Raw genomic sequence first — 11447 nt, 5'->3', positions numbered from 1 at the left:
GTCTAGAATGTGGCCATATTGTCAAATTGCAATTTTAACAATTAAATTTCTTACGATTTTCTGTAGAAAATTCACTTAGTCTATTAGAGGGTCTCCAAAAGTTTAATAATTTAATTATATAAATTTAATACCATCCTCATTGTACTCCAATTTCTTGTGGATCAAAGTACTTATTATGATGAATTTAACAAAAAAATTGGAGTGAATGTGAGTAAAGGAAGCCCATTTTCTAGCTATTTTAATCAAATTTTCCCTGTTTGTCTGCCCAAAGTCTAAAAGGATGCCTATTAAGCTTGGTCTTTCACCAAACCTAGAGAATATGCCATTCGTTAAGCAATTGAGCTATGAAAACATAGTCTTAGTCCTACATTTACATGCCACATGGAGGAGAGTCCACATTAGCATCTTGCCATCTCATCATGGAGGAGAGTCCACATTAGCATCTTGCCATCTCATCATGCTACCTCCACTTAATCAACAAGGTTGACTCTCTAAAGCCTACATGGCATGCCACATCACATGTATATATGGCATTTCCATGTAATCAAGAATGTCCATGTCATCTTGCCACCTTAGCACAATCAACTTGGTTGACTTCTTGTGCTTACATGGCATGGCACATCATATACATGCACGGCATTGCCACCTCATTTTTTAGCATGAGGAATGCCCACGTGGAGCTTCCATGTCAGCGCCAAAAAAATAAATATTCATTATTAGAAATTTAATAAAAATTTTAAAATAATATAATTTAAAGACTGTCCTTGAAAAAAAGAAAAAAATATGTAAAATTTTATCAAATAAATATTATTTATTGACTCTAATCTTAATTATCTTTAATTTTATGCATAATCTCTTTTTTCCTACCTCTTAGCATGGTTTACAAAGTCGTAGGAGTAGAAAAAGTAATAGGCAGTGGGATCCCTCGATCCACCTTATTCACCATGAGATGAGCAAGCAAGGGCTCATATGGAAGATCGAAGAAGAAGAGATCGTGAGCACAAAGCAAGAGCTCGAGTATTACAATGCACGACAGGTTTGATTGATGAGGCGTCATCTCCTCCCTCCACCCATTCTCCATCTCTTCCCCATGACCCCACTCCACCTCCTTCTCCCCCTTATTCTCCCACAATTCTTTCTCCACACTATTTTGAGCCCTTTGCCACCCCTCCCTTACACCTTTGTTAACCCAAACATACTACCTTGCACAAGAGAGGGAGAGAAGAAGAGAACGAAACCATGCAAGGGTCAATTTGGAGACCTGCATTTAGCCAATGCTAATGAGGGTTAACTCCCCTATGTGAGGCTGCTAGGGGCTCACTCCACCACCACTTGTGTCACCCAAGTGGAGATCCACAAGCTACGTTAACTCACCTATGTGAGGCTGCTAGGGGCTCACTCCACCACCACTTGTGTCACCCAAGTGGAGATCCACAAGCTACGTAATGAGCAAAGAAGAACGGACCTATGGAGAGCTCTACCTCCACTCAATGCCAATGTACATGCAAGAGGGATATTGAGAGAAAGACAAGAGAAGGGACATGGGAAGAGAACCTAAACTAACACCATCCACTCCATGCATACACCACAATTAAGCAAGCAAGTATTCATAAACAAAGCATGAAACCACTATAAGGTCTAGAGAGAGAGAGAGAGAGAGACAAATGGGATTGTCCCTTTTTCGTATTTCATAAAATCATTTATATACATGAGCTCACTTTTTACAATGGGCCGGCCACTCATTTACAAAATTAGGGGCCCAAAATTGGCTTCCTAGCTCTATGTACATCGTGCTCAATACGATCGGCATTACACAAGCTGTAAGCTTAGTCATCCCATATATATTTTTATCAATAAGTGCTTAGCATGGTTACAAAATGGTAGATTATAATAAGCATAACCATGCTTGAAAGATGATGTTAAATAGAGCGGTTAACATACCTCCCTCCCTAATTCAGATCCGCCCTCAAAGCTGGCAAAGGATCTAACGGTAGTAGATCGAGTATGCGTGAATGAAGTCGCGTGTAGTGAGGTAGGATGTGGGGGGGCTCGATGGAAGACTCGGTAACTCATCCAAAAGGTTATCTCCATCATATCTTTGAAAGTTTGGAGGCTCTAGGAAGGCATCCACTGGATGCGCTCGTAGTAGCCAAATAGTTGCTTCAGTGTTGGGCCTTTGTTGATGTCTAAGGCTAAGCCTTGAGTGCCTTTGTGGTAATGGCTCCAATATGGGAAGGTCTCCAATAGTGTGATGATAAGATTAAAGAACCTGATTGTAGTGTGACCACAACGCGATCTTGCACCTGTTCATATTTGTTGATGAAGTCATGTAGGCAATTGAGCATGTTGGCTTCGGTGCATGGGTTCTGTGGCATCAGCAGAGGAGCGAACCATGGGAAGTTGTAAAGGAGTTTTGGGTTCTTGTTCTGATCCTCTCATGAAAGAGATTCCATGCCTAGATCAATAGATACTCGGGGGTCGATCCGGAGCTTGCGCGATGCCTTACAGTACTAGTCCCATATATATGGTTTGAGAAGGAATGGACGCCGTCGCTAGGCCGGCGACTCGCCCCCATAAGGTCGAATGTGATGGGGGAGAGAAATGTTGGGGGAGAGAAATGTTGGGGGGCCTATGGTAGCCGGTGCATTGTCGAGGGGGGGGTGATCATGCTTCCACAATGCTTGCAAAATCAAGGTAGGGTCGCAGAATGTGGAAGTCCATGTGGCCAGTGTAACTGCCTCCTAGAGTTGTCGACGACCGAGTAGGATTCATATGGCCTGCTGGAACTCCATGTGATTGAGTGGATTGTGCCAATTGAGGGGGGGGTTGAGTGGAGGGTTGATCTCCTCTTGCTTTGGTGGTTGTGTGGCGATGTGATTTTTCCTTCTTCCAAGGGTGGGGGGGAGGGAATTTCGGGTGGCGGTTGTGAAGAAGTTGGAGGGGTGGCTGATGTCGAGGCAATGGTGGTGAGGCTTGCGGCGGTAAGTAATGGGAGAGGCCTGGCAAATGTTGAGGGTAAATCTGTTATGGATTTGGGTAGGCCTAAGGTGAGGGTTAAAGTGGTAGGTGAGGGAGGAGTTGGTGACGGAGGTGGAGTGGGGAGATGGGGGGGTGTAGAGGGACGAAGAGAGTGAGTGTCATGGTGCCAAGCGGGGGTGGTTGGGTGATTGTGCTGGGGTGAGAGGAGCTAGGAGGATAAGGCTAATGGGGGGGAGATGAAGATGGGGGTTGTTGAGGGGGATGGGTGCTCGGGCTCGTCCGCCTACCTATCATTGTTGTCTTTATATCTGAGTGGGTGTCGTCAAGGATTTTGGAGTGGAAAAAATATTTGGTTGCTACTGCGGCTTCTTTGGGGTGTCCTCCATTGGGAAAGCCACATGCAATTCATCAAACTACATGATACCTATGGCCTGGGTCACCTCATATGCAAATAGGAGCACAGGATGAGGAGGCCCTTGGTTATGGCTGGAGCTCGTAGAGCTTGAGGGATTTGTAGGCATCATATACAACTTCCCAACCTGTATGGTGTAGGAATCGGAGGCCTTCTACAATTTTGGTTGAGGAATGGCAAGGTCTATGGGTTCAGAGTGTTTAGTTGGCTAGCCATGGCAAACAAGATGGGCCCAGTTTAGAAGGTTTGCTTGGAGAGGATGGGCTGGGAGGTCAAAAAAGATGGAGTGGGTGAAAGAGATTTGCCCCTGAAAGAGGAGGGTGGCTAGGAGGGAGATGCTATGGGGTGGGAGTTTGGTTAGGATATAGGAAAAGGTGGTTTGGGATAGGGGTTTATTGATAAATATGCATGTTGTAGTAGGTTAAGGCATATGGTGTGGAAATTTAGCTCAAGGGTTTGTGAGGGGTCTCGGGGAGGAATGGCCAAGATGGGAAGCTCCATGGTGGTGTCCATCAACGTATCGACCTTTCTTTCGACCGCGATGGGGATAGGGACAGAGGGGGTGGTTGGGTGTCAGGCTTCCCGTGCTCCAGTGGCTTCCAACTACATTGTTTTCTAATGGAGAGCCTCCTATGTGACCTCATGATGGTAGTGCTGGAAGTCAAGGTTGGTTTTGCTAAGGCTTTCTTTTGCCTAGGCTACCCTTTGGCAGAGGTCTTATGTTATGGCCTGGGCGAGGGAGAGAGCATTGAGGGCCCATTTCTCTACTTCCTATGCTACCTGTAGAGCTGGCTTTGAAGATCTCAAAGGGAGGATAGGGTGCTTTCCAATAGCCACTCTCTGTCCTCCCAGGGCTTATTGGTGGAGGTTGATATTGTTGATGGTGGTGGCAGTATAGAGAGTCTCCTAGTGGCTTTGTTGTTTCTATGCCATTGCAAGCAAAATTTGTTGCTATGCTACCATTGCAATCTTCAATTGCGCCTATACATACAGTCTGTCAGCTATGTGATGAGCTTGTGGGATAAATGGGAGAAGCCCTAGGTAAAGCCTGGCACTTCCCCATGTGATGCACGAACTCCTTCAAAAAATGCCTCATGTGAGCGAAACCTCCCAGTGCGCGCTGAGTAGAGGGTTTCCAAGGTATTTCTCTGAGAGAGGAGGTAGGAGAAGAGGGGGCGACTTCTCAGTGTGTGACAAGGAGGGAAAGGATAGGAGCCTATAGGTGGTGGGGTTTTGTATAAGTTCTGGTCAAAAAATTCCTTCCAATGGGCTTCCTCCTCAAAAACTTTACATTGGGCTTTAGCAGCAATCTCCTCTGTGTGGTCGGGTCTTGGGATGGATTATTGGGGTGGAATTTGCCTCGCTACTTTGGTTCCACGGGTGATGGCGCTTGAAGGTGGAGAGGTGGGAGAGGATTGGGGGGGATGGAGAGATACTGGCACGACATCAGGCTCTTGCAGCAGCTGAATTGCCCTGGGAAGAAGTTCATCCCAGTCTCGACAGAATGATACAACTCCTTCGTTAATAGGGATGCGACTGCAAGCTTTCCTTGGGGGTTGGTATAAATGGAATGCAGATGCAAGCTTTCCTTGGGGGTTGGCATAGATGGAATGCAACTCCCTATGAAAATATTCTACCCAGTTAATGGGTATGCCCTGGTGGTGGGTATGCCCTGGTGGACCCTTGCCAATGTGGAAAGGCTGCAGATGCAAGCTTTCCTTGGGGGTTGGCATAGATGGAATGCAACTCCCTATGAAAATATTCTACCCAGTTAATGGGTATGCCCTGGTGGACCCTTGCCAATGTGGAAAGGCTGCACTTATTGAACCTATTTGTCCACTGTGTTGTGAGAAAAAATGATAAGGACCTGGATGGCATTACAAGCTCCTCTTGTGTGATGTTGGCTCATTCCACCCCATACTTGGTGGTGGAGCCTTGGAAGATACCACGAGTCAGACGTGTGGTGTTTGTGAGTCTCACATAAGGCTGTTCCATCCTGGGGTGGTGCAGGGCATCTCTGACTGCATCAAGACTTAGGTGGATAGTTTGGGTCTGTCCTCACGTGGCATCCAGCACCTATCCAATTGCAGAATTACTGTCGTATGTCTCTGTGAAATAGAGGCAATTGAAGATGTCTAGGCCCCAGGGCTCCAAGGTTGGCAGCCCGCCGAGCCCAATTTGCTCTAGGCGGGTGACTATGGCTGGATCGGCAATAGCTCGATAACAGGGCCATGTGTAGTAAAGGAGCTTGTGCTCCACCTTATGATTGTTCTTCATCAAGTTGTGGACAGTGTGTCCACTAACTTGCCTTATCAAATTCTCCGCGAGGTGGGACAATCGTGTGGGGTGGCGGCTATACTCCTCAAAGCGTCCCCTAGTTGGGCGCTTCTTCTTTTGTGGAGTGTGGGGAAGGACCTCGAGGGAGGATTTTGAGTGCTCCTCCGTGGAGTGGAGGATAGGACATGAAGTGAGAGATCAAGAAAAAGATTTGCAAGAGTTTGGCTAGGGAAAGAGCAAAAAGTGAGGAAAAAGAAGTGGTGGGCCCATATTTATAGGTTTTTAGGAAAGCCACGGCCATGGCAATGGCGTGGCAACTCCAGGGTATGGGCATACGCTCTGAATTGGTACGGGCGTGGCAAAGTGTGGGAAGGCCATGGCTTATGGTTGGTACGGTTGTGGCAATTGAGGTAGAGATTGGTACGGCCGTGGCAGTTGAGATGGAGGTTGGTACGACCGTGGCATGATGTTGGTATGTCTGTGGCTTCTAAATTGTTATGACCATGGTAGTTGAGATGCAGAATGGTATGGCCATGGCTTGGAATTGGTACAGCTATGGCAGTTGAGTTGGAGATTGGAACAACCATGGCTTCTGAATCGGTATGGCCGTGGCTTCATGACTTTGGCCATGAAGTTGGTATGGTTGTGGAAGTTGAGATGCAGAATGGTACATCCATGGCTTCTTTTTGGTATGATCGTGGGCAAGTTTTATTTTTTTGGGGCACCCTATAAATAGGTTTTTTACCCTCGGGCTATGTAGCCAGCACCCCATCATGGGGTTTTTACTGATTCTGTGCCTAGTTTGCCAAATGGAGAAGATGGTTCCAATTGGGTGATGGCGAGGTTGGTATCTCCCTAGGGAGTTCAGAGGCTTTTAAGGAGGGAGTGGTTGAGAGTGGAGAGGTTAAGGGATTAATGGGAGTATTTTGAGGTAGCCGGATAATGAGGGGTGGGGGAGTAGCCAAAGTTGAGGGTATATCATTGTTATGGACCATGGGATTCTGTTGGGGGGGCAAGGGGTTGTTGTGAGGTTTTTTCTTTCCTTTCTTCTATGCAGTGGTAGTGGCGGAGGCCACTTTGGCTTCCATTGAGGGCTGGTAACTATAAAATGACAAGAATAGGGAGTTTGTACCTTGGTGATTTAGGGACCCAAATTTGGTGATTGCCTCCATAGTAATGTTGAGCTTGAAGCAGAGGTTTTGGGATCCACTGGTATTTTGTTGTTGGGAAAGGCTTAGGGTGTAGGCGCAACCATGTGATTCTTCCTGTTGTGCAGGGTTTGTTTACTAGATATAGAAGAGCTTGATGGTCTACAAATAAGATCGCGAGACGAGACGATAATGGTAAAACTTCTTGACCGTGTAAACCATAGCTAACCCTTTCATCTGAGTTGTGGTATAATTTTGTTTTGCCTCGTTGAGTTGGCGATTGGCAAAGCTAATGAGGAAATCCATCTTATGTTCACCAGGTTGGGCTAGCACACACCCAACAGCAAAGGCGAAGGCATCGATGTGGACATGAAAGATGATGCCCTAGTTGGGAGACCTCAGAATAGGAGCACTTGACAAGGCTTTCTTTAGGGTGGTATATGCATGTTGGCATTCCTGTGTCCACTCAAAGAGGAACAAGAGTCCATAAGGAGCAGAGATATATCGGCATACATGAAAATGAAACATCGATAATAGCCAACATGTACCTTGAAGCATTGGACTCCCTTAAAGTTGGTTGGTGGTTGCAGCTCAAGGATGTACCTTGAAGCATTGGACTCCCTTAAAGTTGGTTGGTGTGTGCAGCTCAAGGATGAGCCGCACCTTGCTATCATTAATGGAGATTCCTTGTTTTTGGAGACAATATTTCCCAGGAAAACTCCATGTTCAACCTACAACTGGTATTTGAGAGGGAAATACGGTACAACATACATCTTTCTAGAACTTTTTGTAAACATTTGAGGTGTGCTTTCCAAGTGGAATCGACACAAAGATTATCCATAAAGACCTCAAGGAATTTCTAAAGATACTCCTTGTAGGCTATGCACATCAGACGCTGAAGGTGCCAGGGGGAATTGGTCAGCCCAAAAGGCATGACATGGTATGCATAAGTTCCCCATTTAGTAGAGCAAAGGCAGTTTTGTGTTGATCCTTGGGTCAATCAATACCTAATTGTATCTAGAGAATCCATCCAAGAAGCTGTAGGCTTCCTTTCCTATGACTCTTTTTCAAGCACGTGCTTTATGAAGAGCAAGGGATAGTGATCCCGTCGTATAGTGGCGGCATTGACCTTTTTGAGGTCAATGCACAATCGTATCTTTCCATTTTTTTTGGAAACTATCACTATGGGTGATACCCATTCTATGTGCTCAATTTTATAGATGAATATGGCGTGATTGAGTCGATCGATTTCTTCCCAACCATCTTGGAGTACTTTTGATTCATAGGATAATCTTTTTGCTTAACTGGTCTCGCTCCATTGACCAACCATAGGAATGGTGTGTTTGACTACTTCGAGAGGTACACCTTTCATCTCTGTGTACTTCTAGGCGAAGATATCTTGGAATTGAGTGAGCAAAGCGATGAGTTCGGTCTCTTCCTTGGTCAAGATGCCATCCCAATGTAAATTGGCCTCGGGTCTTCACCCGAGCCTACTAGATTAATTTCCTTTACCTTGGCTGAACCGTCGTATGAGGTCCCTGGCTCTCCGTTGTTGTGGGACCTTTGGGGGCTGAGTCATACTGTACAAATCTATCGGCCATGTTAAAGGTTTTGAAGTGTTGGTGGGAACTTGTTTAGTCTCTTCTACCCTAACGCTTTCCTCTTCTATTAGTTTTTTTGGCTTGTTTTTCTACCAGGCCTTACTTCTGCGTGCTTTGTGCACAGAGCAAAAAAGATTTTGGGGTTCGGGCTGGGGGTTAATGGGTTCCATTGGCTTGGGGGTTGTTGTGTAGACCAGGAGGGAGTTATTGGTAATCTCCTTTTGCCAGATTTGGTTGAAGTGTTCATGTGCTTCAACCACCCCTATGTATTTAAGCTAGTGGGTTTTATAATCAATAGTGAAGACATAGCATTTTTGTCCAAGGAATCCATCGGGTTTACGAGTTCTATGGTTCTACATTATCAGTCTTTTTCAGGTTCATGAGTGGCGACATCAGGCAAGCATGTAGAGAGACGTAACCTCCTACCCATCAACTATCGCAAACCTGGTTCCTTTACACCTTGGAAGTATGTCCAAGGTAGCGAAGATATGCATCCAATTCTCAGAGTCTTTCGGGTCTAGAAGCAGTGAAAATTTCTCACTATATTTTTCCTCATCTATTATTTTATGGCACGTTTGACACAGGTGGACTATAGTGGATCGGGTGGTTGTTATTGAGTCCTCTACACGAAGGATCGACCACTCATGGGATGAACCTTCCAAGTGCGCAGGCTGATCTTGACTATTTGATCTTTTCTCTAAATGTAGATGTGGTCGGTATCCCACTCATGGATCATTTTCATTTCCCTCATGAAGGGTCGTCCAAGAATGCAGTTCTACAAAATTGGTTGTTGTCGACCGAAGTTCATCACCATGAAGGTGTGGCGAAAGGTGGCTCCAAGGATCTTGATTTTTAAATCCTTCGCTAGACCAATGGGTCTAGCGATGGCTCCATCAACGAGTTTTACCAATAAGGTCATGTCATCCATGGTTGGTGCCCCCCATTTTTCCCAGCATTGTTTGGTGACAATGCTCACTTCTGCTCCCCCATCTAGGATGGCATTGACCTGGAGGCCGTCGAAGGTTATTGGTAATGCTGCATTGAGTTAATCACCTTCAAAATAGTGTCTGAGTTTATTGAGTCGAACCGTGGGGGTGCCAGTGATCTCATGGGGTCAACGAGTTCATTCTCCTCAGTCTCATTAGAGATATCTAGCTTTGTAGACTCCTGCATGCCTACTTCTAGGCTTCCCTCCATCCACTCTTTTAGATCCTTCCATAAGCTTGGGCTACCTTGAAGTAAGGTGTCAATGGGGATCTAGATCTAAGAAGAGAGGAAGGAAGAGAGACATGCAATGTCTCAAGGAGTAGATGTTGTTCCTTGAGGAAAGTCACCTTGGCTTGTCCTCAAGCTCTTATTCGTATAGGGTATTGGAATTTGGACCTCTATGTCAGTTCTTTTGAGATGGTCATCCCCTAGTTTTTTGAGATATTTAGGTATCTCGTTTCCTTGGTGGGGGGAAGTGGTTGCTGCTGCTTTCTCTTATTCATATAGGGTATTAGGATTTGGACCTCTATGTCTATTCTTTTGAGATCGTCATCCCCTAGGTTTTTGAGATATTTAGTGACCCGGTTTCCCTCATGTAGAGGGAAGTGGGTGCTACTACTTGTGTTGGCCTATTGGGGGGTGCTTCTTTTGGGAGCTCTTTGTTATATACTTGAGCCTCTTCAGTAGGTCGCATGTTGAAGACCAAGGGGCATGGCTCTAGGTAAGCTATTGGAGGCTTATCTTCTATCTGAGCTTGGTAGTCCCGAACAAATTCTTGGGCTGCCATTAGCCTTTCCTTTTCCTTAATGGGATTAGGGTATTCGGCTAACTTTTTAGGGAGCTGATTAGGGTCAATTAGCTTTGAGCACGGGTGGTTAAAGGTAGCAGATGTTCCTCTTTTGATGAAGAGGAACATTTGCTTTGAGCACGGGGGGTTGAAGGTAGCAGATGTTCCTCTTTTGATGAAGAGGATGCTTGGGTGGTTTTGCCATCTTTTGAACCACTTTTAATAACTAACCGCTATCCTCTTTTGTCAATTTTCGTGGTCTTCTTTCCTGAGCGTCTAGTTGCATGCGCGCTTGTCCTAGGACATTCTTTGGAGATAAAACCTTTGTGTGTACCTGGTTTTGCGAGGTCGATGCCTCTACTGTAGCATGAGCTACGGCCCTCTATCTGTCACTATTATCTAGTCATTGCATTGAGAGGGACCGTATGGATGAAGTCGTCTCTTACACTCAACAAGTTAACACCCAATGCATAAAGGGGTTAGTGTGGAAGCACCTATAGAGTTACTTGCCATCCCTTTTTTGATTGGACACTTAGCTACTCGGTGATCCTGCACAATGGTAACATTGTATGGGTTGTCATTTAGCCATAGTATTCATGTCTCGTCTCCCCATGGAATTGGGGTAGCTAAGTATACAGGGAACATTTGGTCACCCTCCATCACATAGTGGCTTAAAATCTGGGAGGGTGGACTATTTGTCTCAAGAGGGGTCCTTCAGCAACAACTTCCCCCTCGTCCCCTTCTTAATTTTTTTTTTGTTAAGTGTGACTCATTGAGGAGGAAGTACTCGGGGGTAAGGGCATCTCCCGGTACCCGAAGGATTCCTCTTTGGCCCACTTCCTCACCTGGTTGAGGTGCATTGTGAAGCGCAGGTGCCGAAAAGGCTAGAGGTTGCCTAGGGTTTGCTGGCAGGGCTCAGGCTTGAGCAGCCCTTTGCACAAATTACTGATAGCAATTTGTGATTTCATGACTACCCTATCTTTAGTAGTATGTGCAGTAGAGGGTAGGACGGGGTCTCAAATGTGGACACTCCATGATAGTATGTTTAGCTCGACAAACAGGGCACCACACTAGCTCCCTCTTGGGGTAGAGATGGGGTTGACCAACTCGATCTCCGGTTCTCCAGTGCTGTTGGGTCATTTGCTACATTAATGCACCGGCCAACTATTCAACCTGTTGTCCTAAGGAGGACTCCTTGCTTTTTTTTCTCACACCTGGTGGTGGTTGTTTTGATAAGGCTTTCAATGTGCCCTCGT

Source organism: Cibotium barometz, chromosome 7 (genome assembly GCF_041138505.1).
Source record: "Cibotium barometz isolate CiBa-2024 chromosome 7, ASM4113850v1, whole genome shotgun sequence".
Classification (NCBI taxonomy): domain Eukaryota; kingdom Viridiplantae; phylum Streptophyta; class Polypodiopsida; order Cyatheales; family Cibotiaceae; genus Cibotium; species Cibotium barometz.
Note: the sequence above shows the minus strand (reverse complement) of the source record.